This window comes from Eleutherodactylus coqui, chromosome 2 (genome assembly GCF_035609145.1).
Source record: "Eleutherodactylus coqui strain aEleCoq1 chromosome 2, aEleCoq1.hap1, whole genome shotgun sequence".
NCBI classification, from domain to species: Eukaryota; Metazoa; Chordata; class Amphibia; order Anura; family Eleutherodactylidae; genus Eleutherodactylus; species Eleutherodactylus coqui.
Window position 1 is genome coordinate 267,681,926 of NC_089838.1, and position 12,137 is coordinate 267,694,062.

The 12,137-nt window shown below is 43.7% G+C and overlaps 1 protein-coding gene across 1 annotated transcript in view; it reads right to left on the reverse strand.

Moving 5' to 3' along the window:
- Window positions 1–2,709, reverse strand: part of ADRA1A (adrenoceptor alpha 1A) — a 98,483-nt gene extending 95,774 nt beyond the window's left edge. The window contains exon 1 of the mRNA XM_066592993.1: window positions 2,583–2,709. The gene's annotated coding sequence lies outside the window, so the exon portion shown is untranslated. The remainder of the gene's footprint in view (window positions 1–2,582) is intronic.
- Between the last annotated feature and the right edge of the window lie 9,428 nt (window positions 2,710–12,137).

Here is a 12,137-nt window from a genome sequence, read left to right on the forward strand (position 1 = left end):
CTACTTGCCACCCTGGGCCTAGCCCCAGGGCGACAACTGGGCGACGGTCCCTACACTCACTAAGGAAAGGGAACACTGGGACTAACAAACAGACAGACACTGGAACAAACAACAGCAAGAAGAGTCAGACTATCCGGGCCGGCAATGAGAGGGTACGGTACAAGAGGGTCAGGCAAAGGCAACGTCAGGTTCAAAAACAGGGAGTCAAAAGCCAGGAGTCACAACAAGAAGTACGTTGGTGTAGCAGGAAGACCAAACTAACACTGGCACTGATCTGCAGACACAAGCAGGTTTAAATGCTGTCAGAGCTCCCGCCCCACCAGCTGATTGGGGCGGGGAGTCTGACAGCAGCTGAGTGCACCCAGCAGCACTGGGGAACCCGCCCCCAGCCCTGCAGGAGGCAGAGAAGGAGACGCATGCCGGGTTTCCATGGAACGGAGGACGTGGCAGGGGGCAACACCTGCTGCATCCCTAGCAATCTGGCAGCGAGGAGGAGCCCAGCGGCCAGGGGAGGTGACGAGGACTGGGGCTCCCCTGCGTCGCACAGCAGCAGCCCGCGTGACAGGACCAGCGGTGAGGGCACGAGAGACCCGCGACCCGCCGATCCTTACAATAAGCACCAGGTGGCAGATGTACAAAGAACTTCCAGAAGTGGCAGGAATCTGAGAAGTTAGATACAATGTTTGCACAGGTCACTTATTTCTTTCCTGTCTGCCAGTGTTCTTCCCTGGAATATTCCAGCAGGCTTCCACTTTCCTTCATACCAGTTTTCAATTGCACATAATCTGTCACCATGCTCATCTGATAAGTCTCTGCATCTCCCTGGGAAGTACCGGCTACATTCACACGGGCGAGTGTCTTATCGGGATCAGAAACTTGACCCAATATTACACATGTCAACGCATGTTTTTCACCGCGATGCATTAGTTTTCCGTCCAATAAAACAGAAAACTTTCCATTTTCTTGAAGCCCCATTGAAGTCAATGGGGATAAACTCGGATTCGTTTTTTTTTTCAGTTGTACTTCAGTTTCTCTGAAATACAGAGAAAAAACGGAAAAGTGAGACGGAAGCCCTAATGCAGGTGTGAAAACCGCTTTATGCCCCTTTTACATGGGACAATTCTCGTATGAATGAGCCCATAAGCGGGTGACGTCACCGCTAGTTGTTCGCGCTCGTGCAGAATGTTTAAACCGGCAGATCACCGCTGAGAATCCTTCTCTTCCCGCTGAGTCCTTCACATTCCTACGCATACGCTGAGTGGGGAGCGGTTAGATGTAACAAAAAGTGAGTGAGCCGCCGATTATTTTTATGCAGCCAAGAAACTGAGCCCCCCAAAAAATGCAGAATGGCTCGCATTTAGACGCAACGATTATCGCACACTTACGTGTAAATGAGCCTTTTGGCATTTGGATGGAATGGGGTTGTAATGGACAATACACCGTAACAAAATGCTACACTATTGAATAGCCTACTTTCTTATGATGTCTATAACCTGTCTAGCAGGCGATTTTGCTTGCCATATTTGGATTCAGCACCCTGAATATAGGGAAGAACACTGATTATTACCCAGGAAAACATCCCCTTGTAACACAGTGTATTATTAATCCCCCCAGCGCTACTCTGGATCAGATCTAGCATTGACTTTCTATGGATTTATGCCCCAGTACCCTTTAACCCTTTCCTAAATAATGAGTCAATTCTGATTAAAAGTCAAATCTGAGAAAGTAACAGTGCTGTATGTTCGGAGCAAATCACTAAACTTTGAACAATAATTTAATTTATTTGATACCTGCATTGATTCGTTGGCAAATGCGGTAAATCCAGAGGTCAGTATTCTGTAATTAGTTCCAGTAATTTAGTGATCCAAGAGTCCCTTCCAAGTTCTGCAGAGCAAGACCTGTGTGTCTCTATGTACCACCGGCTCCGTATATTCCTATTACCGTACCTCATATTGATATACAGTTGGTCTTTTATTAGCGCACTAAATGTCAGATTACAGAAGATACTGTATCACATTAACTCTTCGCTGCCAGACACTTAGCGGAACAGCAGCACCTAATTAATGTCCCATCATATTGTTGGTCCTTCAACTAATGTTTTTTTTTTTTAACCAATTACACATTGATTGATTCCAAATTTCATCCAGTTCCTGCTTGCATACTCATATTTGGCGTGAACAATAATAACCCACTGTGAGAAACATATTGGTGGTGGATAGTTGATGAGGCGAGACGGAATAATTCGCATCATCATTATCATTAATCATTTTTTTAATGGGATAATGAGTTATTTCGGAATGATCTGCTGACCATTCTAAAAAGCCAATGCCGGATCATTCATCATTTTAATGAGAGATTGTAACGTCTATGGCCAGGAGTACTGCAGTCAGAATGATCCGAGAAAGACGACTAACTGTAAAAATATACAAATATGGAAAACTTTGCAAAAATGAATAAATCCATAAAATCTAAAAAACATTGAGTGCTTTGCAATGAACGGGTTCTCAACGCATGACTTTTCTCGGATCACTGCTATTGTTCTTAAATGTGCCAATAATCAATATTTGTAATCAATCACCCACCTTATGAGCAGCATGATGCCATCACCAGCCAGCGGTGACTGTCTTCTGGCCGCTGAGCAGTATTCTTGCAGTCCAGCCTGCATGGCACATACTCCTCAGTGACAGGACACTGCCTGATCCTCACATTGACACCCGCATTATGTGGATGCAACTTTACTCATCTCTTCATGTAGCAGAGGGAGAGCAGCGCAGCCTGACTGCTACCGTAATGTGCAGTGTAGACGAGCACTCCCAGCTTCCCAGTCCTACTGAAGGCTCCCAGCCCTTTAAAAGAAGGCAAGAGCATTTAAAATAAGCTCAGGCAACCAGTGGCTTTTCTAGACTCTTTGTACATGCAGGGTTGATGCTATTTTTATAGTTGACTTGATGTACAGATCTTGTGACACTATAATTCCCAGCAGTTCCTGCCAACTTGATTATAGAAATTTGCTTGTTGTTTGAATGAATGAGTGAATGAATGGCTGAATGAATGTGTGGAATAGACTGCGGAGCGGAAAAGTGCTGCCGGGGCTTCTGGTTGCAAAGAAGCAGGAAAGATGTTACCTTCATTATTATAAGGGCGGCTTCACACAGAGCATGAAGAATTTCAGCAGTGGACTTTGCTGCAGATATTTGCACCATTTAGGGTCGTGTTCACGCACCATCGAATTTTCAGCTCTTGTAAAACCGCTGCGGAGATCCGTGGTTATTCTTTGCACGGATCTGGAGGGGGATTTAGTCCTGTCAATTGGCAAAATCCGTGTGCGGATTTAGGATTCCTTCACACAAGCGAATGCGCATTTGTGAAAACCACATTTATGCGTTTTTGCAGAATAATGCTTTTTCGCATTGGCATCAGCATACTTTACTGTACTTTTTCTGCCCGCAGGGTATGTTCATTTGCAATAGCTTGAAATGGCTAATTAGTTCCAGATGTGTTCTTTTTCCAGCAGCATTATGCAGCGTATTACACATATCCTTGCGTATTGCGCACACATTTGCGCACCCCATTATTGAGTTCTTTGTAGAATTGCGCAGAAAAATAAAGTATGCCGTGTTTTTTCCTTTGCACGATCGAAATGTGCGTGCATAAAACAGAAATGTAAACTAACCCATTAAAATCAATGCGTTCTATTCTCAGCCTATTGTGCGCACAAACGCACCTGTGTAAAGGAGCCCTAAAGACTTAAACAGTCGAACGTGTTTGTGGAGGTTTTTGTGCATGTGAAATTCACGCCCGTAAACCGCTAAATTTGCATAATATGCGATGGCACGTGCATATCAGCCTGTATAGGGCCGTTTCCAAATCACGTTCATGCGCAAATATGCTCCATTGTGGCGAGCAAACTTACGCAGACATTCATCTGATTAAGGCCTCATTCACATGAGCGTTACGTTTTCATACTGGCCGCATCGCAGGCAAAAAAATGTGTGAACGGGAAAAAGCCACGATCTAGTCGTGGCCAAAATATGCATTTTCCCGACCAATCACATGAGCGCCTGCGGCATATGTACGCTGCAGCATGGAAAGCCCTTGGTTGGCATAAATCCTTGGTATGGCATGTAAGGGTTAACTAGTGCCAGCCATAATGTTTTCGTAGTGTTGGACGCTGCTAAACTTCCTCCCCCTCCCTTTTTTGCAGCTCCTATAGGAGTCTATGGGAACCACCAGCATATATCAGCGAAAGATAGGGCAAGACCTATCTTTTCCGGCCGCATACAAAACCGGCCGCCGTAAAAATCACTCATCTGAATGAATCCATTAGAATCCAATGCTTCAGGTGGTCACGATTTTTTATTGCGGCTAAATTACCTGTGTAAAAACGCTCATGTGAATAAGGCCTAAGAGCGAAAACACATAAACGCTATAGCGCAGAATTTGGATGGCCGAAGGAGAAGAAATTTACCTCATTCAAGCACATCTACGGTTCATACTGGCGAGTGTATTTGTGCGAACTGTTGTCTGTTTTTGCCCTTAGACCTAATTGACACATTTCTGCACGGATCTGCATTAAGAAATGACGTCATTTCTTCATACAGATCTTCATGGAAACACATCAGATGTTCTACAAGTCCTTTGGAAAAGCTAAATTTGCATATGGATCCACTGCAAAGAGGATGACAGAATAGCTAATGGGCCAAGACATCCTGATTTAGGCAGGACAGTCCCATATTGGGACCCTGTATCCCGCTTTCCCCAGAGTCCCAAGTGGGATAACATGAAGGTGATTACTAGCCAGGGTGCCGCGGCTCCCCAGGTGGTAATCACTCACTGCCACTGCTGCGGGATGTACACACTGACGGAAGTGTGTGCACCCAGGATCCTCCTTCCCTGACCTCCCCTCATTGGTTTCACAGAAGGAGGGGGGAGGAGGCATCCATGCGCACACACCTCCGTCAGTGTGTGCACACCAAAGATAAGTCAAGACCTATATTTTCGTGCAGCAGGGAATTTCAGTTGCTCATGTCTTATTCTTTATAGGTGTGATATTTTTTTTTGTTTATTTTCGTGTGCCTAAAATTCCTCTGTCTGAATGTTTGATTCTAATAGTCGCGTTTATTTTGCGCAGCTAACTTAGCTGCGCAAATTCCCTCATGTGAATAAACCCTAAAAGAGTAGTTACCTATACGGGGAAGTTTTCTTGTTTCCGGAGAAGACCTAATGTGCTTCACAATAGTGGTTAAATCTTTTTCCACATCGACTGCTCTAGCCTAGTTACCAACATATGAATCCTTAATTGTGGGGCAACGTAAACTCTGTCCCCCTTCTGGTCAGGAACGCCCCCAAAATTTCACATCTCTCTTCTCCCTTTTAATATAAACTAGTATAAACCTCGCCACTTTTGCAGTCCCAGGGCTCATTCACACGAGGGAATTTAAGCAGGTAACTTACGTGCGCACAAAAATGCAACTATTAGACCCAAGGGTTTCCCATGGAAACATTCAACTGAAGGAATTTTAGCCGCGCAAAAAAATGCACCTAAAAAAAAAGGACATCAGTGACTGAAATTTCCTGCTGCATGAAAATTTAGGTCTTGACCTATCTTTGATCAATAAAAAGCGCAGGATTGTCTATAGACTTCCATAGGAGACTATGCGATACGGCCGGCAAAGGGAGATAAAGGGTGTTCCCTGCAGTGGGGAGAAAGAGAGAGCGGTGAAGGAAAGCCCCGGGGAAAACCCCTTCTTCTCCCTGGGAATTTCCTTCAATGCAGAGAGAGAGCCAGGAAGGGAAGCCCTGGGGGAATCTTCATCGCCAGGGATTACCTATATCTCAGCGAGCTAGAGGGTTCCCCAACAGCGGAGCTGGAGGGATTTCCCCATTGCAGGGAAAGAAGGGTTCCCCTGCATGGGAAAAGGAGAAATTGGCCTGTAGCAGGGAGAGAGGGGTTCACCTGCAGGGGAGCTGGAGGGATATTCCGCAGTCCCCAGTGATGAATGGAAGCCCCATGGGGCTTTCCTTCATCTCTTTCTCTCTCCTCCCGGAGCAGCAGTATTTTTTTTCCTGCGACATACAGCTCCCATTCGTTTGAATGGGCAATTTCACCACTACTTAAGCTCATGACTTGATAGTGGGAAATTGTCCATTCACGCAATTTTCTTGCAAGTTATCCAGGATTTTTTCGTGTGGCTAACTTCTCCGCGACTTTGACACCCGTGTGAATGAGCCCCCAGGGCTGTTTCCGATGAGCATATTTGCGCACATAAATTTTACACATGCAATATGTAGAGAACAGAACCCATTGATGTCAGTGGGTTCATACACATATTCCGATTTTGCGTGCACATTTCACCTATCCTGAGGACAGGTCATCAATAGTAAAAGTTGGACAATCTCTTTAAGCATGTGGTATAAACAAGTAAATATTTAAAGGGACTCTGTAGTTAAAGTCTGTATTACCTCTAGTTGCTATGGATGTAATTTAGTGTATTGTTTCCCATTACCAGCTATTTCAGGCAGTGGAGAAGTGGACTGCAGTGTTCTTCAATTGGATTACTAAAGTGATTTCCCCCCTATAGTCACTACATTCTCTCTCTTTATCTCCAGCTCTGAGGGTCTCTAAACAGATATACAATACAAGCTACACCTGTGACATTAGCAGCTCTTAGCATAAGATGCAGGAATTCTTTAATTTGCAAATCTACTTAAAGTGTCATTATACAGTATATCAGACCCGGATATGCCTTCTTTTTACATATATATGATTTTCTACAAGTCTGGAAATCTAATCACATGGTTCAATACTCACTTTTTTCATTAGGACTTGGCTTTGGCCCAATATATCTTTATTGTTACGTCTATCTCTTACTAGCCCTGTAATAATATAGATAAAACATGGCTCTATGGTAAGACATCAGGTCCACGCTTACTGCACCAACAATGGTGGCCACATTATTTCTGATTTATGTAACGAGAATCCCAAATACAGATAAGACATTTAAGCAAAAAAAGGCATATAAAAGCTAATAGTCTCACTTATCGAAATAAAAACCATTTGCTTTTGCTATGTTTTATTTTGCTTTTTGCGGCGCTGCCTTTTATCATCGGATTATATGACTGCAGCAGCAATAACAGTGAAATTGGTGCAATATGTCACGGCACTTAACACAATGTAATGTGAAGGGAATCATCTTCCTAGGTGCTGCAAGAAGTAGATAAATACAAATTTATTTATCTATCAGCTTACTTATGTGCAAGTTCCGTATAGCATTAAGTGCATTAATAGAGAGAAAGGAATGGCGCTCTGCAGAGAAAATGCCAAAGGGCCATTTATATGCCGAGATGGCCATACTGCACTGAAATGTCAGAACCTTTTACAAAACACATGACCCCCTTCATTCTGGGCAATAGTAGTAGATCCGATGAAATTGGTGCGTTCAGCAGACGTCTGGTTTTTAGTACATTGGATTACTGTAGAACATCTCTACAAAGACTATACTGAATCAACTCAGTAAGCACCGCAAGTCATTAAGGACTCTTGCACACGGGTTTTTGTGCGCAGAAAATTGTTCATAGAAACCGCATCCATTAAAACCCATTGATTTCAATGTGTTCCCTCACATTGCTCGTTATTCTTAGTGCATTTCCATTTTGGCAAGAAAATACACGATATGCTCTATTTTTGTGCAGAATTAGGCTTCAATGTGCAGCTATTGTGAAGGAAAAAAAAGCATAAAAAAACCTCGTTCAGGGATCTCCAGGGTCATCGGGTTCAACCCCCTGCTCAGTGCATCCCACACAGATATTTGTCCAGCCTTTGTTTGAACACTTCCATTGAAGGAGAACTCCCCACCTCCTGTGGTAACCTGTTCCACTCATTGATCACCCTCACTGTCAGAAAGTTTTTTCTAATATCTAATCTTTCAGTTTCATCCCATTGCTTCTAGTCTTTCCTTGTACAAATGAGAATAGGGCTGATCCCTCTGCACTGTGACAACCCTTCAGATATTTGTAGACAGCTATTAAGTCTCCTCTCAGCCTTCTTTTTTGCAAGCTAAACATTCCCAGATCCTTTAACCGTTCTTCAAAGGACATGATTTGCAGACCACTCACAATCTTGGTAACTCTTCTCTGAACTTGCTCCAGTTTGTCTATGTCTTTTTTTAAATTGGTGTGCCCTTAACTAGACACAGTATTCCAGATGAGGTCTGACTAAGGAAGAGTAGAGGGGGATAATGACCTCACGTGATCTAGACTCTATGCTTCTCTTAATACATCCTAGAATTGTGTTTGTCTTTTTGGCTGCTGCATCACATTGTTGACTCATGTTCAGTCTATGATCTATCAGTATACCCATCTTTTTCACATGTTCGGCTGCTTAGCCCAGTTCCTCCCATTCTGTATGTGCTTTCTTCATTTTTCTTGCCCAGATGTAGGACTTTGCATTTCTCCTTGTTAAATATCATTCTGTTAGTCGTTGCCCACTGTGCAAGCTTTTATAGATCTTTTTGAATACTCTCTCTCTCTTCCCTAGTGTTAGCTATCCCTTCTAGCTTTGTGTTGTCGGCAAAATTGAACAGTTTCCTATCAATTCCCTCCTCCAGATCATTCATAAAAAAATTGAACAACACTGGGCATAGGACAGAGCCTTGTGGTACCCCACTTGATACATTCTTCCACTTGAATGTGCAGCCATTTATGACCACTCTTTGAGTGTGATCACTCAGCCAGTTGTGAATCCACCTAACAGTTGTCTTGTTTCAGTTGATTGGTTCAATCACAGCCATTCATCGAGTGCTGGCTGTGATTGGCTAAGCGTCAGCCAATCACAGCCAGCACTTCCAAGAGGCGGGGATTTTTCAAACCCCGTCAAGAAGATAGTAAATAGAATCAGTGCCGGGACCCGGGGAGAAGACGCAGCTGGGCTGACAGCGCTTGTAAGGTGGTGTATGTATTTTTTTTAATTTTTTTTCTGCAGCAATGGCTTACATTATAGCTTTAAATGTAGGATTTTCTACTGTCAAAGTTGCATTGCACCACACGATAACCACGTTTTCGTGTGATGCAATGCAACAGGGAGGAATGCTCTATAGGGAAACATGGGCTACAAAACCTCATGAGTCACGGGCATATCGCCGGACCTGCAGGGTTTTTGTGTCGGGTTGTCGCATGCTACAAAATATTGCATGAGTGAAGTAACCCATAGGAAAGCATGGGCTTCACATACATGCGATTTGTAGCATTGTAGCAACGCTACAAAATCGTGCGACTTTGTCGCCCATGTGAATGAGGCCATAGAGATGTTAGCAGCGATCATTTTGCGCTGCTAGCAGCATGAAAATTACGTTCATCTGAATGAGTCTTAGGGTTCATTCCCACGAACGTATATCGGCTCGGTTTTCACGCCGAGCCGATATACGTCGTCCTCATGTGCAGGCGGGGGGGAGGATGGAAGAGTCAGGAGCAGGAACTGAGCTCCCGCCCCCTCTCTGCCTCCTCTCCGCCCCTCTGCACTATTTTCATCTCAAATAGTGCAGAGGGACGGAGAGGAGGCAGAGAGGGGGCAGGAGCTCAGTTCCTGCTCCTGGGTCTTCCATCCTCCCCCGCTGCAGATGAGGACGACGTATATCGGCTCGGCGTGAAAACCGAGCCGATATACGTTCATGGGAATGCAGCCTTAGGCCTCGGTCAGACGGGCGTTTTTTCGCACGATTTGCGCATGCGTCCGGCGATTTTATAAAACCATTGCTTTGCAATGGTATCGTACACATGAGCGCTTTTTATGCACTCGTCCGATAAATTATAGAACAGAAATCGCAGATCGCACCAATCTGCAATCTGCGATTCCTGTTCTCATCCCTATATGTGCTCAATGGGGCCGGCGGCAGCAGCGCTGACCCCATTGAGAACATATAGTAGACAAATCATTCTCCTCTGCCACAGCTGTAACAGCTGTGGCAGAGAAGAATGATGTTTGCCCATTGAATTCAATGGAGCTGGCAATACAACCGGCTCCATTGAAAGCAATGGGCTGCCGGCGAGCGCACGATGAATTTTCGGGAAGGGCTTAAAAATATAAGCCCTTCCCTGCAATTCATCCAGAAATGTGTAAAAACAAAAAAAAAATATATACTCACCTGGTCCCAGCAGACGGAGTTCAGCCGCGGCCGGCGGCAGTTCTCCTGAACTGCTCTGAGTAATATTCAGCAGCCGGGGATTTAAAATCCCCACCTGCTGAATGAGCTGCCTCTGATTGGTCACAGCCTCACCAATCAGAGGCAGCTCTCACTTACCCATTCATGAATACATGAATGGGTGAGTGAGTGCTGCCTCTGATTGGCTCAGCGCAGGGACCAATCAGGGGCAGCTCTCAGCTAAATGACAGGTTGATTGGTGAGGCTGTGACCAATCAGAGGCAGCTCATTCAGCAATTGGAAATCTGACATGTCACTTTAACAAAGAATAACTCAGTAAAGGTTTTGCATATCCCAGTGATTCTGACATAGTTTTTCTGCCACAAATTGTACTTCATTTAGGTGGTAAAAATAGACTGATAGAATTTGTGTATATTTATTAAGTGCCAAAATTGGGGAAAATTAGGAAAAATTGTATTTTTTTCACATTTTCACTGCAATATCTCAAATATGTGCAAAGGAACTGTACACATTTTTGATAAGATGTATAGTTCCATCTGTTTACCTTATTCTGGAAGCACATTTGAAAAACATTAGTTTTTTTAAAATCCATTTAGAAGACGTACAAATTTAAACATTTTGTTTCTTACCCAAAGCCAAGATTAAAAAGTCTCATAGGTGTCAGAACATGAACCCCCACAAATGACCACATTTTAAAAACTACACCCCTTAATGTATTCCCTGAGGGGTGTCATGAGTATTTTTACCCCACAGTTTTTTTTTTCAGGAATTAATGCGACTTAGAGGAGAAAAAACAAAATTTCATATTTTTGCAAATATGTCAGTTTAAAGACAGTTTTTTTTCTATAGTGCACATGAAAATGAGGACTTGCACCCCAAAATAGATACCCCTGTTTGTCCTATATTCAGAAACATACCCATTGTGGCCCTAATCTTATGTCTGTATGCTCAACGGGGCCCAAACTGAAAGGAGCAGCCAGTGGCTTTCAGACCATACATTTTGCTTGAAGGTGATTTAGGCCCCATTGTCCACTTGTAGAGCCCTTGAGCAACCAAAACGATTGAGAACCCCCACAAATGACCCGATTTAGAAAGCTAGTCCCCTTAATAAATTCATCTAGTGGTGTACTGCATATTTTGACCCCACAGTTTTTGAATAAATCCAAGCAAATCTGAAGGACAAAATTACGATTTTCATTTTTTTAGCAATTGTGTAATTTTAAAAAACTGTTTTTTTTTGTACAGCACACATATGAATGAAGACTTTCAACCCAAAATTGATCCCCCTGTTTGTCCTGTGCTCAGAAACATACCCATTGTGGCCCTAATCTGCTTACTAGACACATTGGCTAGGCCTGTAATGAAGGGAACATTCAGGGCACAACTGAATAAATTCCAGGCCCCCTTTCTCACTTGTAGAGCCAAGCTGCCAGAATGATAGAATGCCCCCCACAAGTGACCTCATTTTGAGCATTCTGACCCCAGCAGGTGAAAAATAAATACGATTCTTTTTCCCCATAAATGTCACTTTTATGGCAGTTTTCTTTGTTTCAAGCAGGAAAAACTGGGAAGACGCACCCCAAATTGTATAGTACTAGTTCTTCTGTGTTCAGCAATAAACCCATTGTAGCCCCAATCTGCTTATAGTACACATGGGTAGGCTTATACTTGAGGAAACATCTATTTGCTTTCAGGGCACAATTGCATAAATTACAGGCCCCATTGTTCTCTTGTGCAGAAAACAATTGACTCCTCCGCGTCCTTTTTGGCATTCCCTAAATCTTAGATAAAAGTAATAATGTAAACTGTGTGGTACGTCTAAAATCAGGGGTAATTATTGAGGCCCGGTTGGGATGGGCACATGGAGCAATAAAACCGGGTATCCCTCCTCCTCCCATGCTTACTGCAAACCCGACACTTTTTTGGGGGGTATTTCTTGGCCTCAGTGGCAGGGATGGGGTGTAAAAAGTGTTGCAATGT